Source organism: Ictidomys tridecemlineatus, chromosome 1 (assembly GCF_052094955.1).
Source record: "Ictidomys tridecemlineatus isolate mIctTri1 chromosome 1, mIctTri1.hap1, whole genome shotgun sequence".
In the NCBI taxonomy this organism is placed as follows: domain Eukaryota; kingdom Metazoa; phylum Chordata; class Mammalia; order Rodentia; family Sciuridae; genus Ictidomys; species Ictidomys tridecemlineatus.
The window spans coordinates 169,565,946-169,576,658 of record NC_135477.1 but is presented as its reverse complement, the minus strand read 5'-3'; the positions used below and the strand labels follow the sequence as shown (position 1 = coordinate 169,576,658).

At 43.6% G+C, this 10,713-nt stretch overlaps 1 long non-coding RNA gene across 1 annotated transcript; it reads left to right on the top strand.

Annotated features, from left to right (window-relative positions):
• The first annotated feature begins 262 nt into the window (after positions 1-262).
• LOC144378122 (uncharacterized) lies at positions 263-10,296 on the top strand. The gene is made up of 3 exons (XR_013439666.1): positions 263-514; positions 6,466-6,621; positions 9,408-10,296. It is a non-coding gene; the product is annotated as an uncharacterized LOC144378122 (long non-coding RNA).
• The last annotated feature ends 417 nt before the right edge of the window (positions 10,297-10,713 follow it).

Genomic DNA, 10,713 nt, shown 5'->3' with positions numbered 1-10,713 from the left:
TACCAGGGCTTGGGGAGAGGGGAACTGGATCCTGCCAGCTTCCCAACTGGGAGGCTGAGCACCTTCCTCCATCCCCCACTCAGGAGGGGTACTGAGCATTCCCCCAATGCTACACAAAGATATGAAAGTACCCTGGCACTGTTGAAGGTTAGGTCTTTCTGAATCAGGCTGACTGGACAGAGTTCAAGGGCCTATGAGTGGGGTGATTGGGACTGCAGATATAAGAAGCACATTCATCGTGCTTTAAAGAAAGAAGGATGAATGATCTGCACCCGAAAGAGATTTACTGTAAGAGCCCATGGGCATTTCCTAGAAAAATTCCAATAGTTTCATGCTGTTAGGCAAAAGGCATTTGTGTAAATTCTACAGGGGAAATGGCTTATTGCTTCATTCACTAATACCAACCTGTCATCTCGTTACAATTGATCCGTACTGGATGGCTGATGGCCTGTTAGCAGGGAGCTGCTTCCTCCAAGATCGACCCTGACCTGAAAATCCTCCTACCCCGCTTCAGGTACTCTCTAAAGGCTCCAGAATATTCTCTAGCCTGTGATTTCTTCCTCTATATCCTCTTTGGGCTCAGGAGCTGGGGGGTGGAGAGAGCCATTTGGAACTCTTCTGGGAACAGTCTCAAAGACTGTCTTTACTCTGTAAATATATTTGTTATGCAGTGCAGGAAAATTTGGGGGAGATAAAGCAGGAGATGAGAAACAATAGCTATCTTTGGAGTCTGAAGTCTTGCTTGGAGTCACTCACCACCCTGGCACTGGGCCAAAAAACAGGCTTTCTCCCCTCTGTCTCAATCCTCCAACCTACTCCTGCATCCCTTTATAATAAGCATCTAGAGTGCTGTCACTTAATACACATACACAGAGCTCCCCAGAGCTTGGAAACTCTCTTGCAACTGTCTTCTTGATAGGTATCTAAGAAACAAATGAGGGAAGAGGATGTCTTAAGGCTCCATTAACATTGTCAGGTTAGAAATGTTGACAATAAGTCGATTCTTTCTGACATGACGGTCCTTGTAATGAAGGGACATTTCTTCATGACTCTTCCTAATGTAAGATAAGATATGGATGGGCTCTGATTTTTTTTTTTGACACATGTCCAGTGTATCAAAAGGGTGAGGATTAGTATAAGAAAATAGGTTGTTTCAGTGACACATTAATAGGAGCCCTGGTGGAGGGATGAATGATCATGTTACCTTGGGCTTGAGTGTTCTGGTGGCTCACCTGGGAAGGTAAGCTGGAGTCCCTACAGGAGGGAGTTAGAAAACCCTGGAGTCTCCACCTGACACCCCTCGTTTACCCATGATTCTAGAGGACCACAAGGAGGAGGGCGGTTTCTCATGTTCTCAAATGTCACTTTTTATCTGCCTCTGGATCCGTTATGACTGAGGTGATTAGGTGGCACTAGTTCTGACCTGTCAAAAAGGACAGATCTGCTGGGATTGGTGACGGGCCCCTTGAGCAGGCAGAAAGGAGACTGTGTGGGCAGACTAGCCCCGCTGGACAGGCCACTGGGACAGGGGAAGCTGATGGGCCATAGCTAGAAGAGGAGAGAGCAGAGACTCAGGAAGTGGTCGTTGAAAGACTGTCTCTCTCCCATTAGGCCCAGCTTGTGACACTCAGGGTCCTTAGAAAACTCTCATTCAGTGCATAAAAGCAAAACACAATCCCACTTTCCTTAGCAAGCCCTGCTTCTTTCCTTTTTACAAAGCACTTACCATCTTCTTTTTTTTTTATTTTTTTTCTAGAGAGTGTGAGAGAGAGAGAGAGAGAGAGAGAGAGAGAGAGAGAGAGAGAGAATTTTTAATATTTATTTTCTAGTTCTCAGCAGACACAACATCTTTGTTGGTATGTGGTGCTGAGGATCGAACCCGGGCCCCACGCGTGCCAGGCGAGCGCGCTACCGCTTGAGCCACATCCCCAGACCCACCATCTTCTAATTTACCATCTTCTTCATCATCATGACATGTCAGGTTTAGGAACGGATCTTTGTTGTGTGGTCCCAGTAGCTAGATCAGTGCTGGTAGGAAGTGGACACTCATGGAAAATGACCCATTCAAGAAAATCACAAAGGGCCCAATATTTTTCTTTAAAAAAAAATCCATAAAGTTAGCCAATTCAACCTTCTTGGAAGCTTAGTCATGCTGTATGAATGAGAGATTTTATTATTATTATTATTATTATTATTATTATTATTAAATAAAGGATCATTAAGATACAAAGAAAGTAGCAAGTACTTTGGAAAAGGTGATTTTTCTAGGAAAGCATACTAAAAGCTGAAGACCTATAAGTTTCTCTGAGCTAATTCCCTTCTTAAAAATAATAAAGACAGTTATACTTCTAGTGAAAGAAATAATGTCTAATAGTCTAAACTATTTAGATACACTGTCTCATTAAATTCTCACAGCTACACATGGGAACAGCATCATGATTACCATTCCTGTTTTACAGAGAGGAATTGGAGTCACAGAGAGGTTGAGTAATTCCCTCAAGATTGCACGGTTAGGATAAGGTGAAACTGGGCATTAAACCCAAATCTTTCTGATTTTGAGTGGTCAAGTCAGATTCCAACTCACACTGCCTCTTTTCAATTCTTAGTCAATATCTTCTGCTCTTAGCCATGCTGTGGCTTAGATATAATTGGAGTGTCTTGGAAATGGGCTGTAAACTTGATCTCCAACATTACAGTACTGAGAGGTGGTAGACCTTTAGGAGAAGGAGCCAAGTGGAAGATGACCAGTCACTGGTCACTACCCTTGGAGGGATTAATGTAGTTCTCCCAGAACTGGGTAGGCTGTTATAAAAGAGTGAGCCTAGCCCTTTCCTGGTCTCTCCCTTCCTCCCTCACTCTCTCTCCTGTGTTTTTCTTTTCTGCTTGTCCACCAGGCTGCAATGTGGCCAGGGAAGCCATCATCAGAGGCCCAAAACATAGAGACACCCAATCTTGAAATTGCAGACTCCAAAGCTGTGAGCTAAATAAACCTTTTTTCTTTATACACTTCCCAGCATCAAGTATCCTGTTAAAGCATCGCAAAATGGACTAAGATCAGCCCGTTCTGATAAAAGGAAAAAGCGAAAAAGAGAAAGTAGTTTTAGTTTCAGGAAAGGGAAAAGTAGAGTTATCTATACAGATATATTCTGGAGGACCGAAGCGAATGTCCAACCAGTCTCCCCTTACTTCCAGAACACACAGTGCTAATGATGTGACCAGGAAAGTTCTATGAACTCAAAGATGCACATTTGACTCCTTCTTTAATCAGCAAGCTCAGATGATTAAGAAAATGATTCTTATGGAATAGTCGAGTCCCCCCACCCACTTCCAGATCCACATACCTGATCCACCTGCCTTCTCAGCCTGCCTTCTGATTTAGTCTGCTCCAACCCCCCTCAAGCCCCATGAGGCAGACGGTGCCAGATGGTTAACTTACTTTAAGTTCTGCAATCAAACTGTGGAGAGGTTGCCAACTGTCCTCCTCTGAGCCCTAAGATTTACTGGAAGATGTCTCAGGTGCTCCTGAGGGATGGGGGGTGAGGGGGAGGGATGTTCTTCACCTACAACAGCTCTGCTTTTTTCTACTTCACACATTGAATTTCTGAGCCAGATTTGTTTCAAAGGGCTTATCAGTAACAAAAGAGGAAAATCGAGTTCACTAGAAGGAGACCTTGGCTGGCAGTTAAGGAAACTGGGTCCTGGGTCCTCCGTTGCCTTTGTCTCGGGAAAATCTGAACGGCTCTGTAGCTCAGCGTGGCCACCATGTTCACAATGACTTTGCATCAAAGTTGATTAATGAACTGTGGTCAATGTGCCCTCCTAGTATTTATAATATAGGAAACTGAATGGGGGTGTACACTGAAATAGCTGGGCACATTTTCTGTCAATCTAAAACTACTCAACATTTTCAGTTTGTTAAAGTTTAAAAATTGAGACTTATAAGATCTGTTCCAGCTAAAAATGCTCTTTTATTCTTGCCTGTTATGCGCTGGCAGAGGAGAGAGTAGAATAGGGGTCACTTAGAGGCTAGGAAGAAAGGGGGAAAGTGGGAATGAGGAGAGGCTGAATAATGGGCACGAAAATACCGTGGGATAGGAAGAATAAGTTCTGGGGTTCTACGGCACAGTGAGGTGACCAGCTTAAAACCACCTTCATATAGATCACGAAGAACAAGGAGAGGGGAGCTCACAGTCTCCAAACATAAACAAGTGATCAGGGTGTGAAAATGTCAATTAGCCTGATTTGCTCCTTACACAGTATATACACAAATTAAATTATCACCCTCTATTCCATAAATACACACAGCATTATGTGTCAATTAAAAAGAGGATGAAGTAAACGCACTTGATTCTACCTTTTAGAGACTGGTACCTTGGAACATCATTCTTGAGTTTCTTGGGTGAAAGTTCCAGTTTGCCATTTATTTACTTTCAACTACCCCTAGAAATTCAGAGGAAAACTAATTCCTGAGACTTCTTCTGATAGTGGCTTATCTAACAAGTTCAAGTTCATCTGGCCCAGCTCTTCTGTTGTGAGGCCTTTGGTTTCCTCAGTTACTCTTACTCTCCTTGTCAAACATGGGATTACCATGTTGGTCTACCACAACCACACACACACACACACACACACACACACACACACACACACACACACCAGTAAACCTAAAGTTAGATATCTTTGTTTTATTTTGTACAGTTCTAACCCATTAATATCATGCTGCTACTTCAAGTAGAAGTAAACAGTTGAAGACTTGGCCAAATTTTTTTTTAAAAAAGAAGTCTCTATTATCAAAAATAAGCTCCACTCTAATTTCAGCCACTAGGTTTCACCATCCACTCCTCTGTGATTTCCAAACCCCATTCAGTGTATGACTCTGTGTGTGTGTGTGTGTGTGTGTGTATTTTTTTTTCCTTACTTCTCACTTCTCCACTGAAGAACTTCTTGTCAGAAAACTCCCTGGAGGATCACAAACAATTTTAATGCACTCTGGGGCTGTGCAGGCAAATGGAGAAAAGGGAGGGTCCTGGGCCCAGCACCTTCTCCCACTGAATAAAGTGGGCAGGTGTTTGCTTTCTAGCACAGCCTTCCTGCTTCCCTTCATGACCCCAAATTCCTTAAGGATAGTTAGTGACAAGGCACTGGCTTCCTAAATCCCTCAAACACAATCGATTCCAGAGGACCTGGGCCAATCTATAAATTGGGTGTTTGGAACCAAATTGCACGCCTATCACTGACGAGAGTGGCCCTAATGAAATCGCAGCTACTTGACCCGCTTACTTGAAAGGGCTTTAGGAAAAAGAAAATCCATTAATCAATTTGTTTCTGGAGGCAACTTAGCAACAGGGATCCCTGCGGTGGGATTGGGTGCTTTTGCTAATGAGCAAGTTGGATGGAATCGTTAGTTGCATCAACTTAATTTAATTTTTAGGCTATTGATTTTCATTAGGAAGATTCGGGGCAACCTTCCCACCTTCCTACAGACATCCTTTTCCCTTTGGGGACATGCTGTGTTTTGCAATCATCCCAAAGGAGAAACCCATTTTAACGTGTCACAATCTGTGGCACCCCAGACTTTCCAGTGTTAGGAAACCAAGAAAATGATTTCTGGACCCCACTCCTCAAAAATCAATGCCCTGCTTTTTTTTAAATCTTAATTTACACCCCCTAAAACACTTTCTCATTACATCTGTGTATGCCCTCCACCCAAGGTTATTTTAATTGAGCTTTGACTTGATTTCAACAAATATTTATTGAGCATTTACTACATCTAAGTACTATACTAGGTACTGAGAACATTTTGGTAAATAAAAGAGCTATGCTTCTTGCCTTTATGGAGCAAGTTGGGAAGAGAGAGAATAAGTAAGTTAGAACCTACTGTAAATGATGGCCTACTGTGGCAAATACTGTTAGAAACTGAGATCATGACCAAGAACCACAGGAATGAATCAACTGACAAATGATAGTTGGAATAATAAAATGTAATATTTATTAAGCACTGCTCTAAATATTTTACATATATCTTCTTCTTTAAACTTCTTTACAATCCTATGGTTAGATATCATGACAACTGTATTAACAGAGAGATTAAGGAAGCTTCCCAAGGTCACAGCTAACAATTTAGCAGATTCAGCTGCTGACTCTGGCAGCCTGCCCCAGGGTCCACACTCCACCAGGGCACCATATTGGCTCTCTGGGGATATGATACGTAGACAGATGCCTGAAAGCTTGCAGTGAGGTGCCTAGACAAGGAGCAGAGGCAGAGCCTGGGTGAGGCTGAGAGAGTGGACATGAAGATCCAGAGGCAGGACATCTGCTGGCACTCCAAGGGGCAAGCAAAACTGAAGCTCCAGAAGTAAGAGAACTCTATCTTCCGCATGTGTATTATAAAAACATTTTAAGTGAGTTTTTAAAAAGCCACTACATTGATCAGTCCACAACCAGAGATTCTGAAACCTTCTTCCCAAGGAAAGTTATCACAAGTGGCCTCATTAAGGCATTGGCTGGCGAACACTGGACTCCAAACTTACTAGTACCTACAGAGCTTCTCAGAGCACCAGGAGCCCTTCAATCATTTTTGTGTTCTTGCATCTCCCCAGAACACCATCCTGGACTTTCTTAAAGGTAAGACATCCTTTCCTCCTTCCTAGCCTTAGTCCCTGCCTGGTTCCTGGCCCAGGGGAGCACCCTATAAAGGAGAAATGAGTGGGAGCTGCTGGTGCCTTGTCTCTAGCTAACAGTCAGTAACTGTTCGACCAGGGAAGCCTAGAGAAGGCTCGGGTCTGAATGGCAGGGAGGGCGGAGGCCAGGGCATGAAGTCTCCAGCAGGAGTGGGCGGGGCGCGAACAAGTTCAAGGTAAACCTCCCACGTTTTCTCGCAGGCTGCAATCACAGGGGTAACCGCCTGGGTTCTCGGTTTTCCTCTGCCCAGCAACTGTGTTTATGAACCTATTCGGCTGCTGGGAGCGAGCTCCGGTGGGAGATGACTTCACAGGCGTGATATTTAAGAGCAGGGAAAGACACGCTCCAGAAGGATGCTGGGCCTCTCTTTATTCCACTCCGTATGCCAGGCTCCGAGCCTTCGCGGCTGATTCCCATTTGTCTTTCTCCTGCGGAATAGTTCAGATTTACAGTACCATCTGGTGAGGCGCATGGGCCCGGGCGTCACAGTTGAGCCTGTGGCCTTCTGCCGCCCAAGGCAGGGAGGTGGCCCAGAGCCGCTGGTGCCAGGCGCGTGACTTCCCTGCCCGCTCCCGGCTAAGCAGGCGCGCAGGAGTGATGGATTAGGACCCCCACTGGGCCGCCGCCTCTAATTTCTGCATCTGGAGTGGTGGCATGAGCGCGATCTCTGGGCCTCCTTGTCTGTCTGCGTCTTGCCTGCTCTTCGCTCACGTTGTGGAACCAGGCTCCTGGCTTGGATCCGGGCTCCCTGGGCCTTGGCTCTTCCACACTGTACATTAACTCCTGTCTATTCTGGCATTTTCAGAAAATGTCTTTGCCAGGGCTCTAGGGGGTGGCTGCTGAACTCTGCAACTCTGACTAAGGAATCCACTGCCGCAGAATCACTACTGTCTCGTTCAGACAACAAAGGGCACAACGCTTTGCATAGACGCTGTTTTGGAATATTGGGTGCCTATATATTCAAGCCCTTTCACCTGGGAAGGCCTCTTTATTTGGACAGTAAAGCTATCTGCCTGTCTGGAATTGACACATAAAAATGCACCCCTTCTCCTCTTGCTCAGCAGTCACCACTACAACCAGCAGGCCAGGTGCATGCCCTGGAATGTGCAATAGGGCCATCCCCCCGTGTGCAGGCCACAGCAGTAACCAGAGGAAGTGCAGGATTGATGGGCAGGAACCTGCTCTGTCATTCAACTTGCATCACCTCCTGCCCAGCGGCACATTCATCTTTTCAGAGTGCTTTCCTGTGCTCCAGCTTCTTCTAATTGGATCTCATAAAACCCTGGGACACGAATGTGGTGGCTCTCATCACTCCCATTCTCATTTGGCTGACACGATTCTGGGAGGACACATGATTTGCCCAAGGTCACACTTGTGTTGGTGGCACATCATCCAACTCCTAATTCAGTGTCCTTCTCTCTCAGTGTCAGATTTTCACTCTGCTTTTTCATTTTGTCTCAATCATAAAATCATTGTTCTTACACCAGTAGTACTCACTACATAACTAAATGCTTTACTTTAGTGGCGCGCCAATGGGGGCCTCGGAGTTTTCACACAGGAGTAGTTGAGACATTTTAGTGATTCATACTTAACCTGTTTAGAATCATGTTAGCCTGGGCCAGCCCACTTTTGGAAAAATTCCGGGGTAAACAATTTGCTAAACAACAACAGCAATAATACCAAGAGCAGCAACAGCTAACATTGAATAAGAGTTAGCCAAGAATTCATTTGCTTTTCATGCGCTTAAACCTCACAATGACTCTTTGTGGCTAGTAGTGTTGTTTTAACATTTTACAGAGAAGATCATTGAGATACAGAGAAATAATTCTCTTGCACAAGACCACAGTTAGTAGGTGGCTGAGGCAGGATTTGAACTTTCTTTCAGGGGAAGTATACTGGAATTGAACCCAGGTTTGCTGTACCACTGAGCTAAACCCCCAGCCCTTCTTTAAAGTTTGAAACAGGGTCTCGCTAAGTTGCCCAGGGTGGCCTTGAACTTGTGATCCTCCTGGCTCAGCCTCCTGAAAAGCTGGGATTACTGGTATGCACTACTATGCCCAAATGAGATTTGAATTCCTTAACCTCAGAGACCATGCTCCTAGTTGCTTTTACTCCATATTAAATGAGATTGTCAGCAGGACAAAGGGAAATTGAGGGGCACTTATTTAAACAACAACAGCAAAAATAAAATGTCAAGAACTCTCAGTTCACCATCGTCAATACTCAATACATGAAATATGAAAGGTTGTTCTCTATTCTTTACGCACCCTAAGAAATTATATCTGATATATCTTAGAGAATATTACTGAAGAAATTTAAGAATTTTAAGAATCTAGAACAAGTAAAATAGATTAGAAAATATTTTTCCTAGACAAACTAGTGTTATTAGATTACTGTCTGATATACTCTCTCTACCTGCACTTCCGGCTTCCAGCCACTGTGCCCATCACATGTGTGTGATATGGTCTATAGGAGCCATTTAATAATGCATGGACCCCATTGCACCATCTGTTTACAGGTTACCTCAGCCCTCTCTCCATTTGCACGTTCAAGATCATGACATTGTTTATCAATGTAAGCAAATTATCATGGGCTAAAAATGCCATGAGACGTGATCAAAGCCAATAGACCAGAAACAGAAAGCACGACAATGTGAACTGCTTACTTCCAGAAAAAGAAATAAAATTTTAAGATTTAACAAAGTCAACAATTTCTTTTGGTGGCAGCAGAGATCTTCTCTCCTTGTTGGCCCGACAGACCCGACTGCATGGCAGGTGCATCCAACTCTGAGACACGATGTGGAGTCTGAGAATGCTGGAAACAGGTCCACGAGGAGATTAGAAGAGCAAAGGACTTCTACTCCACAGAAACCATCAAAATTCCTAACAGTTGCCCCAAATATGCAAATGAACTCAGCATTAGCCTGGCCTCTATGTTTGGTTCTCTCCAAACATAGACTATCTACATTTTTGCTAAGATGTAAACCCATATCCTCAGTTTTTGTTCTTCCTTGAGTAACGAACACATAGTTCAAGCCAATTGCTGTAAGAATGTTTGGGAAAACCACTGAGAACATATCCAGGATCATTCAGATTTTCACAAGATCTAAATGTTTTCCAGGCCTACTTAAAGTTAATTAAAAAAAAAAAGAGGCAGATAAAAGCAGGTTTAGCTTATGTGAGGTTATTGTGTATGTTTTTTAACCTATTCAACTTTGTATAAGCAATTTCTATGGGGAAAGGAATCATTCCAAGAATAGATGGACCACTGGGGTATGCAGGATGATTCCAAGGAAGGGAAGGGAAAGTATCCCTCTAATGTAGAAAATGTTGCCAACCAATTTTTAGGTACGTGAATTCCAAACACAGCATGGCATTTGTGGCCCCAGTTGTCAGGACCAGCTTCCCAGTCATAAAGAAAAAGGGGGTTGGGTAGACTGAATTTTAAGCAAGGTGACTAAAAATCAGTTTTGATGATTTAAGCATAAATGCATCTGCAAGCTGTGCATTCAATTTCCTTTAACATATGCCCAGATTTAGAAAAGTAGAAAAAGAAGATTAAGGAACTAATGTACTTTACACTTCCTTCTCCCAAATGTTCAGCAAGGAGAATCTTAGGGCATTTAAATAGCAAAATACTTAAGGATTTACTGACCCTAAAGATCTTGTTCTCAAAAATATCTTAAAGAGAGAAGATTGAGAAGGGGTGGGGAAAGAGAGGGAGGGAGAGAGGGGGAAGGAAAAATGAGGGAAGGAAGGGAGAAGAGGGGACAGTTGCACTGAAATCTTACCTTGGATCATGAGAACAAAGGGATCTTGACTCTGTGTATTGTTTTTCTCTGTCATCACCACAAATCTGTATTTCAAACTAGGCACTAACATATTGTTCCCATTGAGTGAGATTAACAAAATTTGTTTCCAGGAAAACTTTAAAACTAGCCCCAAGTTTAAGTCTCCATCAGTTAGGTCATAAACAGCATCGATCAATTCCAAAGTTTGATGGCTGTTCATGGTGTCATTTGCTGCCTCACATCTG